Raw genomic sequence first — 20,321 nt, 5'->3', positions numbered from 1 at the left:
CTCTAATTTTTGATAACCTTGTTCATTGTCCACTATATCACCTATTTTAGTGTCACCTGCAAACTTTTTGTTTAAACAGTTTGTTTTATTTAATCCAAACCCTGAATGCGTTTGGAAGAGGAAAACCCTTCAGCTAAAATGATTTCACTTTCCAGAGTCCTGGCCTTGTTAAATCCTGTATAGCCATGTTCCTTAAGTATTTCCAATTTCCTGCTTTGAATCTATTCCAGCTGTTGCTAAGCTTTGGTGTGAAGAAAAATAACTTCCTGATGCATGGCATAAATGTGCTCTTCATAACCATGAAGCTTTTCTTTCAAGTTTTGCTATCCTGGCGCATCTAAAAGTAGTCCAGGAATTTTGGTGCACCCAATACAGTTTCAGCTCCATATCCTCGGGAATAAAAATGTGTTGCCAGAACCATGGAGCTGGAGTTGGGGGTGGACAGCAGGAAGGGAGGGCTGATGGCTGTGGGCATGATGAGGACTCTGTTGTAGTCAGGAGTGAAAGGAATTATCTGGCCTTGTACAGAGTTCAGGGGTGGGGAAGAATGACCGATGCTTGTGCTGAAGTCAGGTTGGGGAATGGGGGAGATCACTTTGGGTTGAGGATCACAGCTGGGAATTGATGGGGTGGATGTGTTGTGGGTCGGGTCCCAATCCAGTGTTGTGGTGTGAAGACAGTGGTCACTCTCAGGCCATTTGGGGAGTGACCAGGGAATGAGGGTGCTGGTAACATGGAACTCATCTGAAGTAAGAATGATTTGTGCATGGTCAAATTTCCACAGCGAAGTAATCAGGGTTCGGTCCTGGCGCTGGTGTTAGTGTGTGTGTGAAATTTGCACTTTCTCCCTGTGACTGCTCGGGGTTTCCTCTGGGTGCCCTGGTTTCCTCCCATGTCCCAAAGATGTACAGGTTAATTGGCTGCTCCTAAATTATCCCTGGTGTAGGCAAGTCTCAATCAAAAACCAAGGCAAGTTGTGTGAGCGAGTAAGTTGAAGGGCACCAGGGGAATATTGAGACAAAGAATGGGACTGATGGGATTATTCTGCAGGGAGAAAGCATGGACTATATGGGCTGAATGGCCTCCTATGTTGTAGTAAATAGGTAAGAAATCCTGCAAGAAGTTGTACTATGCTTCACTCTGGAAATAATTTTCTATATTTAAAAAAAATGCTTGTAAATTTATTTGCAGAAAAATTTTTCCAGCATTGCATATTTTTTCTATCCCCAGAAGTATCCTCCTCAGTGGCAACACGAACACACTGCTGAATCTGACTTGTGGGTTTAAGCCCCCACCAATTACTTCAGCACTTGCTCAGGCTGAGGGAGAGTTCTGCTGATGTGAGAGCTGTCTTTTAAATAACCTGTTAAACTCTGCGAGCCCTGTGAAACATCGGTGCTCAACATTACAACAGTGACTGTACTTGTACCTCAGAATTACTTCATTACCTATTTAGTAACAAGCTGCAGTCACCAAAGGTGCTATGTAAATGCAAATTCACTCTTTCATTCTTTAATCAAAAGTCTTTATGCTCAGTTTAAGTAGGCTTTCGTATTATTTGAGGGTCCCAGCTCAATCCTGGCTTTTATGCACTTGCATTCCCACCTTGGGTCAGTGGGAAGGTGATAGAAGCAGAAATCCTAGCAGGTTTTATGTTTGGCTTTCTTTAATGCAGGGGGTTGCAGTAATGTGCATTTTAGACATTGTGCATTGTGACTGTGGTATTGATGCTTCTGATATTACAAACATGACACAAAAGATTGCTATAGCTTGCTGTGTTCACCCTGTAGCATTTTGGATGTGGTTTGTCCCCATTTAACCTTGGCCTACATCTGCTACTGTACAATTGCATTTGTTTAAATTCTGGCCTTAAATTCTTTGCAAGAACTAAATGCAGAGAAAAGACTTGCATGCAGTGACGCGTGTATTTTCCAGGTTGTAAATATTGATCAGAAATTCCTCATCAAATCTATTCATTCATGGAATTTAGACATTGTGTAATTGGTAAAGGGGACCACCGGTAGTAAGGGAGAAATTACTCCACATCTTGGATGTGTTTCTGTCACTCTTGCTGTAATAAGGTGGCTGGCAATTGCATATGACAGCGTAGAGCAGGTGGGAGGTTTAACACAGGCATTGGGAAACAGGAGAATGAAATCGGAGGCAGTGGAAGAAAAAGCTGAGAGACGATGACAGGTAATTTGCATAATGAGTCTTTAGCCTGCTGAGGATCATTTGAATACATGGGAATAAAAAGGCATTGAGTAACAAGTTATGGGTTGAGCACAGTACACATAGTGGTGGCATCTCTTTTAATTAGCTAACTACTAAAGGCATTTCTAGAAATGATAAGCATGAAGGAGGTTATTCTCACATTGCAAATTAGTAATCCACGTTATGTAAACCCTGTGAAACATCAGTGCCCACAGCACTGGTCTTGTATTTCAAATACCATTTTCTCAATTGTTTCAGATTAAATCTGATTCATGTGCTACATTTCCATATTTTGAAAAGGCATTGTCTATAACCCAAAATGATTTAAAATAAAAATGTTGCAGCTTGCACTTTCTGATGGATGTTATCTTGCTACCAATTTTTACGCTCAAGTGGTCCACACAGTTGTGTTTCCAAACCCACACCAGCATGAAACATATTCCCGATGAGTATATTGTTTAATGTTGTTTTGAATCTGGGTGGGTGAGGGGCAGCAGAAAGAGGAGGGAATACAGCAAGTCTTTATGCTGCCAAGTTGATTCCTGATTTGCTTCCTCAATACTTTGGCAGCATCAGTGGCCTCCTGCAACTCAGAATGTTGATTTAAACAGTTGCTTATTTGACACTAGTGTTAAGAGTGTGCTGCCTGATGGAATGTTTCTGGCTGCATAGCAGATGAGGTTATAACTAAAAGCTGGAAGAACAGACGAGGCTGGTGAGTTTTCTGTTAGAGGATTACAATTTGTACATTATAGTCATGTGGACTTCCTACTGTACACTGCTGCTTATTATTTCGTTCAGTCCAAATCGGCTGATGGGAGAAACATTCCATTAATTTTTACACTGGGAGCAGGTGATTCATTCTGTGTGTGCTCAATATACATGCCTTCCAGGACTTGGTCGCATTGTGGTTTGTCTGGAGATTTCATTTGCTGCTCCCCTCGTCAAAGAGTTTTTGATTAGGGGAGGGTCTGTCAGACTATTTGCATTCAAGCTTTTGGAAGGGCTGAAGTGATTTTTGTACAGCTGATCAGTGTGATTTTGGACGTTTATCTTAAAAGGTAAGTAAGACTCTGAAGGGAAGGGAGTGGAAAAAGGTCTGGGGTAGTGGGAGGGTGAGCTGTTGGGGTTGGAAATTTGTGTATTTAACAGTGATAGTGCTCACTGTTATAATTTATGTCAGGCAACCATTTCGGTTTGTTCTCAGTTTATGCTCTTTAAAGCAGAATGAAACGTAACACATGGATTTAAAAAAAAAAGTTGGCTTGGTTAATTGTCCATTTCAGTTGGAAGTTTTATTGTTGCCATGTAAATCTATATCTGCTTTTAATAAGCAGATTTTTATTCCCAATGCAGGATGTCATTAAACTGGAGAGGGTGCAAAAAAAAATGGAATTACGAGGATGTTACTAGGACTACAGGGCTTGGATTATAAAGAGAAACTGGATAGGCTAGGACTTTTTTTCTCTAGAGCGCAAGGAGCTGAGGGGTAATCTTTATAGAGGTTTATAAAATCATGAGGGGTGTAGGTAAGGTGAAGGGTCAAAGTCTTTTCCTCAGGGTAGGGGAGTCCAAAGCTAGATGGCATGGGTTTGAAGTGAGAGGGGAAAGATTAAAAGGAAATGGAGGGGAAACTTTTTCCACACAGAAGGTGGTGAGTGTATGGAGTGAGCTGCCAGAGGAAATGAAAGAGGTGGGTATTATAATGACATTTAAAAGACATTTGGACAGTTGCATGGATAGGAAAGATTTCGAGGGATATGGGCCAAACATACGCAAATGGGACGAGCTCAGTTAGGCAACTTGTTCGGCATGGACAAGTTGGGCCAAAGGGCCTGTTTCCATGCTATATACCTCTGTGATTCTATGACTTGCCCAATTATTTTAGAAGTTGATTTTAATCTTAAAGATCTTTCTTTGTTTCTCACTATAGCAAAGCTAGTAACAACTGAATTGTTTGTTTTTCCTGCAAAGTTAGCTGGTGTTTGGAGGTCTTTATCAATTGTTTCCATTCCTGTACTCACTATAGCAATTCTGATCTCCTGTTTTCCGATGGCAGCAATATCAGTCTCCAAATTGGATCTGTGGAGCAGGGAAAAGGGCATCCCATCCATCTTGGTCATTCCTTCCATAATCTGTCTTGTGGTTTGTACCTTGTGTCCGGGCTGTGGGATCCATTGGTTCAGCCTAGCCTCTTGCATTAAATGTACAAATGTAGTTAGTTCCCCAGTAATGCAATTTAAAGAGGTGGGTCTAATGCTTAAGGAAGCAGAATTATGGCAAAAGATTTGGTGTTGGAAGGGAGATACCTACAAATGGGAAAAGGAGGAGAACAGCTATTTACATGCAGTATCCCAGGTTTTTAATTTATGAACATCAGGCTTTCTCTGTGTACAGGAGGGTATTGAATTTTTGTGTGGTGTTTTGTAACTTTTGTATGCATATTTTTATGACTGTTGTGATCTCAGATTTTATGTACTGTATAGGTGTTGTGTTGGCTTTTTTCTTAGCATTGCTATCCTGGTCTATTTGTTTCTGATGGATCTTGCAGCTTTTGTGTACAGTAGTGTGAATTTTCCTGTTGTAGTGTAGTGGCCTAGATCACTTTTTTTTTAGGCGGACTCTTGGTATCAAGGATAACTTCCACGCCAGTTTTGAGGGCTCTGAGGTGTCTAATGAGGCCAATGTGGGAAGAGCAGACTCTTCTGGGGCAGGAGATAAATGACTGGTGGGTAGTTTGTAACATGGTCCACTCTTGCTTGCACAGGACTTCAGTGTGCGCGATGTGATGCATGGACTTGTGGTTAATATGCTGTTCCTCTTCTAGTGTGCCGCTTCAGAAGAATGTGTACCTATCTCTTTGTTCTTTAACAATGAACAATCTGGTGGAGGGACTCCGTGCATTGAGAACCACCTGTGGGAGGAAAGGAATCATCAACGTTTTGGGTCGGGACCCTGTAATTCTCCCACAGATGCTGCTCAACCTGCTGAGTTCCTCGAGCCAATTGGTTTTGTTTTTCCCCTATAGATTTCAGCGTTTGCAGTCTCTTGTGATTGTCCATGTGGGGTCTGACAATTCAGGCTGCAAACTTCGTATTGTGGAGTGGAAGTTATCTGCTTGTGGTTTTTTAAACATTTATCCAGACTACCAATCCAAATTTGAACATGGGCAATTTTCATTGAAACCGAGGGGTTGTTTCTATGATGAGCAAGCAGTCTAGTTGTTCAGACTATTGCCCAGACAGTAAAGGTGAATATTACTCTATGAACATCAGGGTTTGCATTTCTGTGTAATCAGGAGGTCTTCTCACTCATCAGAACGTGTGGATCCAGCATGTAACTCTAAAACTTTGCGCATCCTTGTTTTGGGGAATGCTCCTCGTAAGCCAAAAAATAATGAAACGGTGTCCAATTTTCCACCACTCCTATATTTCTTCAAATACTCCTTAAGATATCTACCTCTTTCCAGTTTATTACAGGTACTCCCTGGACTTGACTTTTCGTGGACCTATTTTGCTGAGCGGGTCCTGGGTTTCACCACTGTGGCTGATCACTCAATTGGACAAATTTTCTCCCCTTTCCACCTTCACCCTTCCAATTTGAAGAGTCTCCACATCCACAGGTTCTGGCCAGTTCTGACTTTGGCAAAGTAAATATCTAACTGGGCCATTGATCTGGGCTGCTAGTCCATGGTAGGAAGGAGGGGAACTACCAGAGAAAGGAAACCCACATCAGGAAGGGGTGTGAGGGTAGAGGGAAAGGGTTGTAGGTAGTTCGGTGATGGGGGACACTGAAGGAGAGGAGATTTGGGGATGGAGAGGGATCATGAGGATGGTGGGTAGCAGGGAGGTAACAAGGAGGGGGCAGAGGCCAAGGGTATCTGTGCGTGAGCCCACCTTGATATGAAGCTGAGGACCTGGAGCATCAAGACTGTGTCATGAGAAGTCCTAGCAGTAACAACCTTGAACATCATTCCACTCCCATTTTCCCATGAACCTGGACACTGATATCACCACCTTGAGTGAGACCCAATGAGCAAGAGATGGCCATCTCGGAGAACAAAGCAGCAGGTATGTGATCTCCCTCTGGAAGGGAAAACTGGAAGAGGAATGCCGAAATCACGTCGTGAGCTTTGTTGTTGTGAATGAGCTCATGACTCCGACCCATGAGACAAGTGAACTTCTCATGACCTTCTGGTTCACTCTAACAATGAACCAGCATGTCATCGTCATCTGTGCACCTGCTCCAAGCCTGGAAGGAATGAGTGAGCTTACAGAGGACTTCTCTGGCATTGATAAAACACTGCCTCGTATCCTGGAGGGAGATACCCTGACATCCTAGGCCAGGGTCGGAAAAGACTCTACTCTGGAAAGGCAAGCTCTATTGTGGAAACTTAGTGAGGTGCCAAGAAGCATAATTTACTTGGAAGTGTCGGGTAGGCTACATCGTTGTCAAGCCAGACTCCCAAAGCTGAAGACCTCTTCTGAGGTCTGTCACAGCAAGAGATGACCAGGTGGACAGTAGAAAAGAATTAAGTTGTTCACAAAGCTCTTTTAAAGTCTAGCATTACCAACGGCTCATTGGAATCCCTGCCCCAAGACTTCTTGAAGTGGAGGAGGAGCACTTAGGTTGCCATTGAGAACCTTGAGTCCCTCTGTCAGGAGCAGTGAGATGGAGCACCTAGACAAAAGCAAAACATACGTCAGGCTGCTGTTTATCGATTACAGCTCGGCGTTCAACACCATCATCCCCTCAGTACTAATCAACAAGCTTCAAAACCTGGGCCTCTGTACCTCCCTCTGCAACTGGATGCTTAACTTCCTTATCGGGAGACCACAGTCAGTGTGGATCGGTAGTAACATCTCCTCCTCACTGACAATCAACGCAGGCGCACCTCAAGGATGCGTGCTTAGCCCACTGCTCTGCTCTACTCTACTCTACTCTACACTCGTGACTGTGTGGCTGGGCACAGCTCAAATGCCATCTATAAATTCACCAATGACACCACTGTTGTTGGCAGAATCTCAGATGGCGATGAGGAGGTGTACAGGAGTGAGATAGATCAGCTGGGTGAGTGGTGTTGCAACGACAACCTCGCACTCAACATCAGCAAGACCAAGAAATTGATTGTGGACTTCAGGAAGGGGAAGTCTGGAGAACACACACCAGTCCTCCTTTGGGGGGTCAGTGATGGAAAGGGCGAGCAGCTTCAAGTTCCTGGGCGTCAACATCTCAGGGGATATACCTTGGACCCAACACATTGACGCAATCACAAAGAAGGCACAACAGTGGCTCTACTTCATTAGGGGTTTTAGGAGATTTAGCATGTCACCAAGGACTCTTGCAAATTTGAACAGATGTACGGTGGAGAGCATTCTGACTGGAGGCAGCACTGCCTGGTATGGAGGCTCCAATGTGCAGGGTTGAAAGAGGCTGCAGAGGGTTGTAGACTTAGCCAGCTCCATCGTGGACAGACACAACCCTCCCTGCTATAGAGGACATCTTCAAGAGGTGGTGCCTCAAGGAGGTGGAATCCATCACTAAGGACCCTCACCACCTGGGACATGCCCTCATCACGTTACTACCATCAGGGAGGAGGTACAGGAGCCTGAAGACCCACACTCAATGTTTTAGGAACAGCTTCTTCTCCTCTGCCATCAGATTTCTGAATGGTCCATGAACACTACCCCTATGTTATCCCTCTTTTGCACTATTTAATTATTTTTGTAACTTATAGTAATTTTTATGTCTTGCACTGTACTGCTGCTGCAAAACGACAAATTTCAGGACATACAGTATGTCAATAATAATAAACCTGATTCTGATGCCCAGTGTAAATGGAGGAATGGGTGCATCACCTCCCAAACTGTCATTAATCACCTCCTGTCCCATCTGTGGAGAGACGCAGGTCCCGCATTGGCATCCTCAGTCACCTGAAAACAGGAAGTTGGAAGGGTCTCAGGACTGAAATGTTAACTCTGTTTCTCTTTCCACAAGATTCTGCCCAACCTTTTGAATGATTTCAGCATTTTCTGTTTTTGTGCCTCAGGACTGAACTGCACCTGCCTCTGATTTTTATTTTGCACTTCCAATAACATAAAGTGAAAAATGCACTGTTTCAGCTCGGGAAAAGCTGCCATTAGCAGTGCAGTGGTAAGGATTACAGCTGTAAACATAAATGGTGCCGATAGATTTTCATTTTTTTTTCCCCAGCACACTGCAAGTTGTAATGTGTATCCAGCAAAACAGAAAAATATAGGGAAAGCAGATTTATTTGAAAGCTGTGTTCTTACTGTTAAGCCAACCTTGTTTGGTTTTAGAAAGGGAACAGTGTTGCCCTTAGCACTGATAGAAGGAGATTAGATTTGCTTGCAAGTACTATTTCCAAATAAACAGGAAATAGAGATAGCAAAAGTCACATCGCATCACCCAAACAAAAGGAGCCAACAGAAAATTGTTCTGTCGATGGTTGAAGGGGAACGCAATTTACTCAGCAAATGATTGGCATTTAATGGGTCTATTCATCAACAAAATTACTCCCGTTTAAAATGTAGGAGGGTTGTTATAGGAAGAGATAAAAGTAAGATTGTAAAGCTCATCTTGGACTGGAAGGTTGGAGCTTTTCCTCCCTCATTTGAAGGAAGCAGTAACCTAATCTGGCTACTAATTACAGAAAGCAGGCAGGAGTCCTTGCTTTGCAAACCCTTGCTGAGCCACATTGCAGTCACTGCTGCCAGCTTTTTGTGTGGATCTTTACGAGAGCTTGTGTCAGGCGATAACGTGGCTAGATTCTACCACTATCTGCAAGCTGATTGTAGGTAAGTGAAATGTGACTGGAATAAAACGTCAGAACTTGGGTGTGTAAATCATTTGTAGTGCATGAAGTTTCCCTCTAACAGCCTTTTTGTTTTCCCCCTTGTATGGTGTTCAGAGGGTGTAAAACGTGAATTATGCAATATCATCAGAATTGTGGTTCGTCAGAGCTGCACAATAAACTCAATCGACTGCTCAGTACACGTTTAAAAATTACTCAGATATTCTTTCTGAAAATCTTTTGTTTGTATTTAGTCTAGAATAATCTGAACAGAAGAGCGATACTTTCCCTGGTAAGAACAAATTGACAATGTCTGTGTATTCTAGTTGTGAACACAGTCTGCAAACTTGAATCACTGCTGTCTGTGTAAAGAAGAGCTGTCAGAAGCTATGAGACATGGTTTATTAATCCTATGGCCAGAAGCAAACTGGGATGGATTTGTGCTGACTTAACAGGACATAATAACTTTCTTGTTCTTCTGTGAATTTTGTTTTTGCACAAGTGAAGTTGATTGTGGGTAAATGTTACATTTTTGAGTATGGTGGTATTTTCAATCATTTATATTGTTTTGGTTGATGTGCAGGTTTAACCATGACCGTGCACAAGATTCTTTTAAACATTCTTGTATTCACCTCTGGTGCTGTCTGTATGGGTTTGCATATTCTCCCTGTGACTGCAATGGTTACCTCTGGGGTGCACCAGTTTCCTCCCATGTCCTAAAGCTATGCAGGTTGCTAGGTTAACTAACCCCTGTAAATTGCCCATAGTGTGCAGGTGAGTGGTAGAATTTGGGTGGAATTGATGGCAATGTGGAGAGAATAGTGGGAAATGGGCTTGCTTTGGGAGCTGGCATTGACTTGTTGGGCCGAAAGGCAGTGTGGTGTATGGTAACATTCTAAGCTTGAATGAAATGGCAATCAGTATTCTGGTTAATGTAAACTGGTTAGGAAAAAAGGCCAGTGATCTTCTTGGATGTATTGGTGAAGGTGGAGAACTCATTGACCTCGGGTAATTTGCAGAGCTAGGTACTAAGAGCTGGAAAGTTGGATTAATATGGTTTATTTTTTGGCTGGCATGGATGCAGTGGGTTAAATGACCTCCTTCTGTGCTGTAAATTCACTGCTGGGGAATTTCAGACATTTGGTATTGCATTATTGAAGCAAACCAGTGGGCGTATGGGTCCACACCTCCCTTGAGTCATCTTGGGAATATTCAGGTAAAACAACATGGGTTGCCATAACTGCATATTTATAAACACTGATTTTTAAAAAAAAATGTCTCTCAACATACAAGGCTGATGATAAGAGGATGCAATAAAAACTGCTGATTAGCTGTACTCTGTGGGTATCCTGGGAATAGTTTCATATGATTTGTTATCCAGCAGTTCTAATGTTTATTGTTTTCAGTCCTTTGTAACACAGCTGTTAGTAAGTATCAGCAGGCATGGCATGAGCAGCTGGAGATATCTGGAAGATCCAGGCTGATCCATTCCAGACTCTATGGCTCTACCAACGTGGTTGTGTCCCAACAGTTTCGGTTGGGTCGACTGAAAGCCTGCTGTTCTGGTTCAGGGGTTGTCACTGTGGGCACTGCCCTTGAGGGTTCCCGTTCCTGGGCCAATTTCACCACATGTTTAACTGATTCAGGGCTGCCTTCCTGTCTTGGTTCCTTTTTTGTGTTCCCTCTCAGTTCACCAGTGTATGAAGAATCCTGCCCTGGACGCAGTTCCTAGTGACAAAGTCAAACGGCAGTAATTCTGTTCTAAATTTTTTATGAATGGCTGATCCAACCTTAACCAGAGGACTTGTAATCTTTATCAAAGCTGAGTCAACCGGAACATGACACACATAGTTTGGTCCCATTGGGCTTGGGCAAGTGCCGATGATGTAGGAAAGGAATTGTTTAATTGATGAGGGGAATCTTTGAAGTGATGTGCATTAATTCCAGTGACTTGTTTGCAAGTTCCTAGTTGTTTATCAGGAATGAAACGGCACCAATTTGTTGAACCGTGGACTGGCAGTAGTTAACTATGTAAAGCAATGTCATTTACCTTGAAAGAAAACTTAGTAAAATCTAGTAAGTTGTTAACACGATTACAAAAATTGATGACCTCAGTAAATGAGATGCCTTCCTGCTGGTTTCTGCAGACTAAATGGACAGATATATATGCTTTTGATCTTTTGTGTTCTAAATAATCTTTACACTCTAGCACTGGAAATCACCCTCACAAATTGTGCCATTCAAGTCTAGTGGTCTTGGTGCCGACAACATTATGATAAAACTTTACTTTTTTCAAAGCTAACATTTAATGGGTCAGTCTTAATGGCCCTTGAGATGATAAAGGTGGGTCGCCTTATTGAATGGTGCAACAAAACTGCTGTTATAATGTTGTAGGATAGGCCATGCTAGGTTTTTGTATATCTGCATTCCTAATGTTAGAATCTGCCATCATGCTTCCATGCTGCTCTGGGAATCCATATGATGGCACTGTATTATTCATTTGTAGCTGAAGCACATGACTTGCATTAACAGAGGCAAAGTTAGTGGCACAGGAGATCCACTCAGCATTATCTGATGCTGGGCTGTTGCATGTGCTAAATGACTCTGGATGGACTAGTTGAAGATTGAGCTATCTACAAGGATAGCTTTACCAAAGAAAGGCACTTCACTGATGTGCAAGGGAATTTGAACATTTAGGCTAAAATAATTTTAAGACGGTTCAGCAAAATATTGACCAGAGAAGTTTAAGGAGGTGAAGGACTGGAGTGATTTAGAGAGGCAATTGAAAAATGTAGCATCCAAATTTCTGAAAAGTTTCCATTTGTGTGAATGAGGAAGGGGGTGTGAAGCAAGGTCAAAGGAAGTGACCGATGGAGGGATGCGTGGCCGGGGGTGGTCACAGAGATGGGGAAGTGATGTGCTGTGGGGGGACTGAAACACGCTGATGGTCCCAGTATCCAGAAGGCACAACTATAGGATCCTGAGGCTGGGGCTGATAGGTGAACAGAACAATGGCTAACATGGCAGTGACGGTGCAGTGGATGCATTGGGATTTATGGAGAGTAAAATAGAAGATAAGATATCTTTATAGTCACACGTACATCGAAACACACAGTGAAATGCATCTTTTGTGTAGAGTGTTCTGGGGGCAGCCCGCAAGTGTTGCCACGCTTCTGGTGCCAACATGGCATGCCCATATCTTCCTAACCTGTACGTCTTTGGAATGTGGGAGGAAACCGGAGCACCCGGAGGAAACGCACGCAGACACTGGGAGAACGTACAAACTCCTTACAGACAGCGGCGGGAATTGAACCCGGGTTGCTGGCGCTGTAATAGGGACTGCTACACAAGTACTTGAGTATGGAGGTAACAACAATACGAGTAGGTTCCAGCAATGGATGCATTGAGTTCAGAGCTCCAATGGATAGTGTTATAGAGGTAGACATGGGCTAGAAAGCGTACTTGGTACTTCAGATTAAAGTTTAATAGGATAGAGTTGTGAGCAATAGAAAGAAAATTACTTCCAGACCTCAGATATGCCAACTCACAAAATGCTGGAGGAAATCAGTGGGTCAGGCAGCATCTATGGAGGAGAATGGATATTCGACGTTTTAGGTCAAGACCCTTCATCTGGACTGAAAGAAAGAGGGGAGATAGCCAGTATAAAATGGAGGGACGGGGTGGAGCAAGAGCTGGCGGGTGATAGGTGGATCCAGGTGAGGAGGGGAAGGTGGTGATGGGCAGATGGGGGATGGGAGATTGGGAATGGCTTCAGAAGCTGGGAGGTGATAGGCAGAAGTGACAAAGGGCTGAAGATGATGGAATCTGATAGGAGAGGAAAGTGGAACATGGAATCAAGGGAGGGAGGTGGGGAGTGTGCCTTCCGATTATTCCAATCCCTTTTCCAACAAATTAAGTTCTCTTGAAGTGCAACAGATAGAAAGTGCAGCTGTTAATTTGTGCACAGCAAGATCCTGCACACAATGACTTGATGAGGATCTGAACCAGTTTTATTAGTATTAAGTGAGAGATAATTATTGATCAGGGTGGTGAGATTCTGGCCTTCTGTCAACATCTCATGTGACACTCACTCCAGAAGTGCTGTACTTAGTACTGTGTCAACCTAGACTTTCGTGCTCAAGTCTCTGAAGTGGGACTAGAAACCACAATTATCTGACTCGGGTGAGAATGCTCCTAAGCTGTTGGAAGGCTGGAGATGGAGTGAACCTCTCTGATGTAACCAAAGCTGATGGCTGTCCTGAGGTTCACTTAGAAGAAATGGTAATTCATCCAAAATTGGATTTGAAGTAGTTTGATAAAACCGAGAAAGGTGCAGAGAAGTTGACTGAGTTTCATCATGAAATGTACATCAGTGAATGTTGTTACCAAGGACTAGATGTTGAAGGGGAGATTCTAATGAAACTCGAGTGTGGGGAGCCCCTTTGCTAGGTTGACAAGTTTGGTTGTCCTTTTGGAAAAACAAAGCCACTTTAAAAGATGATGCGATCTTATTTATCTATTGATCACATATTATGGTTGTCACAGGCAATGGCCCTTATTTCCCCTGAACTGAATAGCTTGCTGGACCATTTCAAAGGGTAGTTGAGAGTTAGCCGCATTGATGGGCCTGGATATACATATAGACCAGACCAGATAAAGTTGACAGGTGAAGGAAAGGAGACTTGGTGGGTATTTTGAACTAGGTTTTTTACTGAGTACAAAATACTATAATAATACAATAATAATAACTACTAATAATTACAAAATACTATACTGAACTATAGTATTTTGAACTATAATTGAACTAGGTGGGTATTTGCAAATATCTGGTATTACTTTTGCTAACTTGTTTAAGTTCCCTGGCTGCCATGGTGAAGTTGCACACTTGTGTCTCTGGGCCAGTAGTTCAGTCCTCTGGAAAATGATAAGATATTTATTTTATTTGTCACATGTACATTGAAATGCGTCTTTTTGCGTTACTGAAAATGTGCTGGGGGCAGCCCGCAAGTGTCGCCGCTCATCTGGCGCCAACATAGCCCACAACTCCTAACCTGTATGTCTTTGGAATGTGGGAGGAAACTGGAGCACCCGGAGGAAACTCTCTCAGACACAGTGAGAACGTGCAAACTCCTTACAGACAGCAGTGGAAATTGAAGCGGGGTCGCTGGCGCTGTAATAGTGTTACGCTAACCGCTACACTACCGTGCTGCCCCCATTACTCTACCACTATGCTAGCCTAACCATAAGATGCAGCCTTTGGAAAGGCTGCAGATAGGTTGAGGCACGATGAAATATTGTGCTTCTTGTTGCACTGGTAGACTTGCCCTGGGCAGAAATTGAAATTTATATTTAAAGATGTCCCCATCACCATCTTCCAGCCATTTCTTTTCAAATTCCCAAAAGCAAACACACTTGATGGAACAAAATATTAGTTGGGAGAAAGAAACTAGTCTTCAGGCAGTTACAAAAATTTGATTCTTACGATGTTTCTTCTTTTTTGACTCAATTCGTTCACCTTAAAGAGTACAAAAAGCACAAGTCATTGCATTAGTAGGTGCCTACTATAGTTGATACCGTCATCACTTACCATCCACATCAGGTTAGTTTCAAACATGAGAACTCCAAAACCCAAGCAATAATTTACATTATAAAGGAGAGCCAAGTGTAATAATTCTTTCTAAAAGACTAATTTAAAGTGTTTAATTAAAGATTTTTAGTTGACGGTTTTTCTCATATGTACTTGCCAGACATTGTGCAGAGAGAATTCCCCAAATTTGTGGATCTATGCAACAGCTTAATGCTTTCAGGGATTGAACTCCAGTGATTGGCAGCAAGCAACTACTAATATTTAACATCAATCTAATAGTAGACCCAAACTATTAACGTCAACTTTGGAAGACTGCTAGACAGTTATAATAGCAATAGCTTGCAGTAGCATTGATAATGTAATGCAGCTTGAAGATGCAGCTAAGGAGGTTTAATAGCAATGTCCAAAACATGAATAAGGGCAGAACGGTCAGTAACAAGAAGACATGAATTTATAGTAATTGGCAGAAGAACCAGAGGTAAAATGAGGAGCCTTCTCTTTTAATGCCACATTGCTGTGCACTCTCTGCAGGGTGGTTGGCATAGTCTCAATGTTCAATGTGAGAACATTGAAGGAAGAAATTGCAAGGGAGTGGGATTAAACCTTTCAAGGCACTGGCATAGGCAAGAAGAGTTGAACGTGTGTCATTCTGCAGGAAGACCTTCAGCCACTCCCACTTGCTTGGAACTCCCATTAACACAATTTCTTTGTCATGGAATCTTTCCAACCACTGCAGCAGATCTCTGCCCTACCTCCTAATTAGCTGCCCACTGTTGCCTCAGGGAGGGCACCCAAGCATCCTATTTGTGCAGAAATGATCTCATCCACCTGACTTGAATGAGGAAGCAGTGGCTTTTCTGGCTTTTCAGGTGCTGTAGCTGCTTACAAAATCCAATGACAAAGAGTTGATGTAAGCTGGAGAGCAGTCCTGGCTTGAGAGAGTGGTTGAAGCTCTTCCTGTCATATATTCCTCCCATCCTGCCTGTGGCAGCACCTTGAAAGGGCACAGCCAAGGGACGGGCTCCCTGAACTTGCTGGGTCATTTCAAAGCTAGTTAAGAGTCAACCAGATTGGTGGGTTTGGAGATGCATATAGACCAGACCAGACCAGACCAGATAAGGCTTGCAGGTTTTTTCCTTGGAGGACTTTATTGAATCATAGGGTATTTATAACTATCTTTATTAGTCACATGTACATTGAAACACACAGTGAAATGCACCTTTTGCATAGTGTTCTGGGGGCAGTCCGCAAGTGTCGCCACGCTTCTGGTGCCAACATAGCATGCCCACAACTTCCTAACCTGTATGTCTTTGGAATGTGGGAGGAAACCAGAGCACCCGGAGGAAACCCATGCAGACACGGGGAGAACGTACAAACTCCTTACAGATAGCGGCCGGAATTGAACCCGGGTCACTGGTGCTGTAAAGCATTATGTTAACCACAGCACTACTGTGCCTGCCCAACTATTGATTTAATCCCACCCGCTGGCCAAAAAACTGCAATTTGTTTTTCCTCTGGTATTTCAATATTATTATTTCAACCAAAGTGCTGCATAAATAAAGGCTCCTTGCCTGACCTTGTTTCTTTCACCAGTTCTACTTCCCTGGTTGTTCACATCAGTGGGCTCTTCAACTTGGGGCAACAGGGGCGCAGTTTATAGAGATGCTGCCTCGGAGCTCCAGCGACCAGGGTTCAATCCTGACCTCTGCCACTGTCTGTGTGGAGTTTTCATCTTCTCCCTGTGACTGTGTGGGTTTCCTCTGGGTGCTCAATTTTCTCCCATGTTTCAAAAAAAAATACAGATTGGTAGGTTAATTAGCCACTGTAATTTGCCCATAGCTTGTAAGTGAGTGGTGGAATCTGGGGAGAACTAAAACAGGGGTAGTGTAAATGGGTAGCAAAAAAAAAACTGCGGGAGAACTCAGTGGGTCGAGCAACATCTTGGTGGGGGTGGGTGGGTGGGAAGGAAATGCTGACATTTGGGTCAAAATCCTGCCAGTTGGAGGAAAACTTCTTCAAAGTCAGCACGCCTTGAAGAGACTTCACAGTGGAATAGTATAATGGAGACACAAGAGACAGCAGATGCTGGGATGTGGAGTAACAAACAAGCAGATTGTTTGTTGCTCCACATTCCTGCATCTGCAGTCTCTGAGTGTAAGTGGGTGTTTGATGGTTGGCACAGTGTGCCAAAGAGCTGCTCCTGTGTTCTACGTCTTAATTCTCTATACAGTAGCTAAGTGTAGATACAATGAGAACCAAGCAGGTACCAGGATATGAGCAGGAAAGGCTGTTGGTCTCACCAAGATGAGGGTTTTTTCTTTGTCTGCATCAGTTTGTAGTTAGTCTGCGGTACACACCAAGCAGATGTGGAGACTTCACTGCAGATGCTGCACGATCTTGCAAGGAGATGACGGCAGCTGGTGCCAGGGGAAGAGCAGCAAGGGGACCCAGAGCCTGAGGGCCATGGGTGGAGTCTGGAGAGCAACAGCAGCAAAAGCGCAGGAGGGAAATGAATACAAGGGGGACGTCCCTGCTCAGCATCCACAGTCAAATATTGAGAGGAAAGGACAGAGTACATGTGGCTCGGCTGTTTCCCTTGGTGGGTGAGTCCAGGACCAGAGGGCACAATCTTAGAATTAGAGGGTACAGTTTCAAAACAGAGATGAGGAAAAATTTCTTTAGCCAGAGGGTGGTGAATTTGTGGAACTCCTTGCCACGTACAGCAGTGGAAGCCAGATCAGTGGGGGCGTTCAAGGAGGAGATAGATAGATATCTAAATAGTCAGGATATCAAGGGATATGGGGATAAGGCCGGTAATTGGGATTAGAATAGTTTTTTTTTCTTCTTCCCCCATTCCCCATTTCTCATTTCTATTTCCCTTTCCTTGGAGCAGACTCGATGGGCCGAATGGCCTGCTTCTGCTACCTTGTCTTGTGATCTTGTCTGTGGCAGATGCGATCGTTGGCCGCATGAGGTATAAAGGAGTCCCCAATAAGGAGACTGTTTACCTCAGAGGCCTGCAAAATAACATTTTCCAATGCAAACCAAGTAATCCTTGCAACTCGTGTAATGCACCAATAATTAGCCAAGAGAGGTTGGATAATGTATAAAATTCCCTTGTATCCTGCTGTATGGGTTCACCTGCATTGATTGTAAAACATGAATGAATCGATCACAGCTCCATTTGCATCAATTACTTTCTACAACATCTCTTTCTTTTTAATGCACCTTGAAAGAAGTCAGGCCAACAGATTTAAAATATTTCATGTGAGGATCTCCACTCTGCGGGTATAAGCAGATCACCTTGTGAGGAAAATTTAAACTTCTTTCAGTGTCACTCCATTATGTGAGGAGCCTCACTCCAGGAGACCATTTCTTCTCGGGAAGGGCCTGGTTGGTCTCCTTACCCATCTGATGCACAGGATCTTTCTTCTTGCAAGTGTCTCACTGATCACAAGAACAGAAAATGGGAGCAAGATGGGACCTGGTGGTCATTGGCCTCTCAAGCCTGACCACCAGGCTCAAGGACAGCTTCTTTCCCGCTGTTATAAAACTATTGAAAGGACCTCTTGTACAATAAGATGGATTCTTGACCTTGCCATCTATCTCGTCATGGCCTTGCACCTTGTGGTCTGCCTGCACTGTACTTTCTCTGTAACTGTAACACTATATTCTGCATTCTGTTTTTGCTTTTCCTTTGTACTACCTCAGTGTACTATTGTTTAATTATCTGTATGGATGGCAGGCAAAAGAAAGTTTTTCACTGTGCCTCAGTACATGTGACAATAATAAACCAATTACCCTGCCATTCAATGTAATCATGGCTGACCTATACTGGCATCAACACCTCTTCTGTGCCAGTTCCTCATAACCCTCAATTCCCCCATCTTTCAAAAATCTAATTCTATCTTAAATAGATCTAGCCTCCACAACTCTAAGGTGGAGAAATCCAGGGATTTCTATATACCTTGGTTTCAAATGATCAGCCCCTTATCTTGTGACTATGTTCCCTTGTTTGAAACTTTCCCACTTGTGGAAAAAGTCTCAACATCTACCCTGTTGTGTCCTGTCAGGATCCCTAATGTCTCAATAAGGTCACCCCTCTTTATTCTTAAACCCCAAAAAGTACATACCCAAACTTTTTTAGCCTCTGTTGATAGGATGATTCTGTCGTCCTAGGAGTTAGCTGAGTTAATCATTTTTGGATTGCCTCCAATACTACGATATCTATCAATAGTTATGGGGACCAGGAATGCATTTCTCCTTGAATGGATGTAGAGCTGCCTGCCTTTCCCTTTCACGTTCAGTATCTTCTGTGGGTGCTAAAATGTGTACTGCTGCTATGTAGAGGGTGTCTTTTGAGGGCTGCCGTTTTTTTCTGGCTGCTGCCCAGCAAGATGTTAAGGGATGCTTGAAATTAGGTGAGATCCCATTGGAAGCGACACATGTTCTGGTTTCTGGGTGTAAATGACATTGTTTGCATGCCTGACACCAGACTCCCAAATCAGACAAGCTATTCCAAGCTCTGTCATGGGAAAAGATTACCAGCCAGGCTGAGGAAAAAGGAATTTAAAACAAAAAAAACTGTAGATGCTAGAAATCTGAAATAAAAGCAGCAAATGTTGGAAACACTCAGCTGGTCGGGAACCACCTGTAGACATAGATGGACATTTCAAGTCCGAGACCATTCACATTTTCATACTTCACCTTCATAGACATAAGAAAAAATTCATGAATGTGCTGAGTTTCCTTGAAGCAATGCAACATTCCTGTTGTCCTGGGAATCTCTGGCACATGACTATTCAAGATGGAGAAGGAGTAGTTAGTTGGCACTGAAAACATGAAGGCCATGCACCAGGAACACAGATGCCCACCGTAAACAGCAGAAGGACCTCACAAACTACCCACCTTCCTGCCTTGTCCACTGCAGCCCGCCCCATCTGTGGAAGGGTCTATGGTGCTTGCAATGGCCTCATTAGCCACCTCAAAACCCACGAAACTGGGCGGAAGTAAATCTTCCTTGACCTTAAGGTACTGTCTAAGAAGAAGAAATTACCTTAATGCTGTTTTAGGATATGGTGATACGCATAGTTTTTTTTGTGAGGCTCTCAATTTGGCATTAGCACTAAATGCAACCACGTTTTGTTCACCTAATCTAATATCTAGACACTTGTGCTTTAAGGCAGTGTGTTGATGCTCCAATGTCCACTGGCACATTACAGGAAGCAAATGTTTGGAACACTGGCCAAATGAGATGGCATGTCCAGAGATTGGACAGTACTATGTATTTGTGAGTTCATCGTTGAATTTCAGTGAAAATTCAAACTCAATTGGAAATGAGAATCAGGGACATTGTGAGTTGTACAACTTCTTCTGTTTTCCTCCTTGATCCTCTGTGCATCTGACATGCGAATGCATGGAGAAGCCCAGATAGGCACAGTGACATCCAATGCCACACAGAGCACAGTGACTTACTTTCATGCACATGTGGCTTGTGGTTTGTGCAGACCACGTATGTACAAACTAGTGAAGCCTGCTTCCGTGTCACTTGAAGAGAAATCGTGTAAGCAGGTCTTAGTGTAGGAGACTTCTTCCCCAATCCCACCTCAGGATTTGCTTGCCCCCTACCACCACCAGTAGAGATTCCTATCCTGCCCTAGGTGTGACCTTCACCTGATATCCTCTCCAACTACTGCTTCCAATGAT

General features: G+C 43.3%; 1 protein-coding gene across 1 annotated transcript in view; it reads left to right on the top strand.

Annotated features, from left to right (window-relative positions):
* Positions 1-2,909: 2,909 nt before the first annotated feature.
* LOC127576265 (uncharacterized) overlaps positions 2,910-20,321 on the top strand; it is a 58,935-nt gene continuing 41,523 nt past the window's right edge. The window contains exon 1 of the mRNA XM_052026753.1: positions 2,910-2,929. The gene's annotated coding sequence lies outside the window, so the exon portion shown is untranslated. The remainder of the gene's footprint in view (positions 2,930-20,321) is intronic.

Source organism: Pristis pectinata, chromosome 11 (assembly GCF_009764475.1).
Source record: "Pristis pectinata isolate sPriPec2 chromosome 11, sPriPec2.1.pri, whole genome shotgun sequence".
NCBI classification, from domain to species: domain Eukaryota; kingdom Metazoa; phylum Chordata; class Chondrichthyes; order Rhinopristiformes; family Pristidae; genus Pristis; species Pristis pectinata.
The sequence above is the reverse complement of the archived record's forward strand: the minus strand, read 5'-3'. Positions and strand labels throughout refer to the sequence as shown.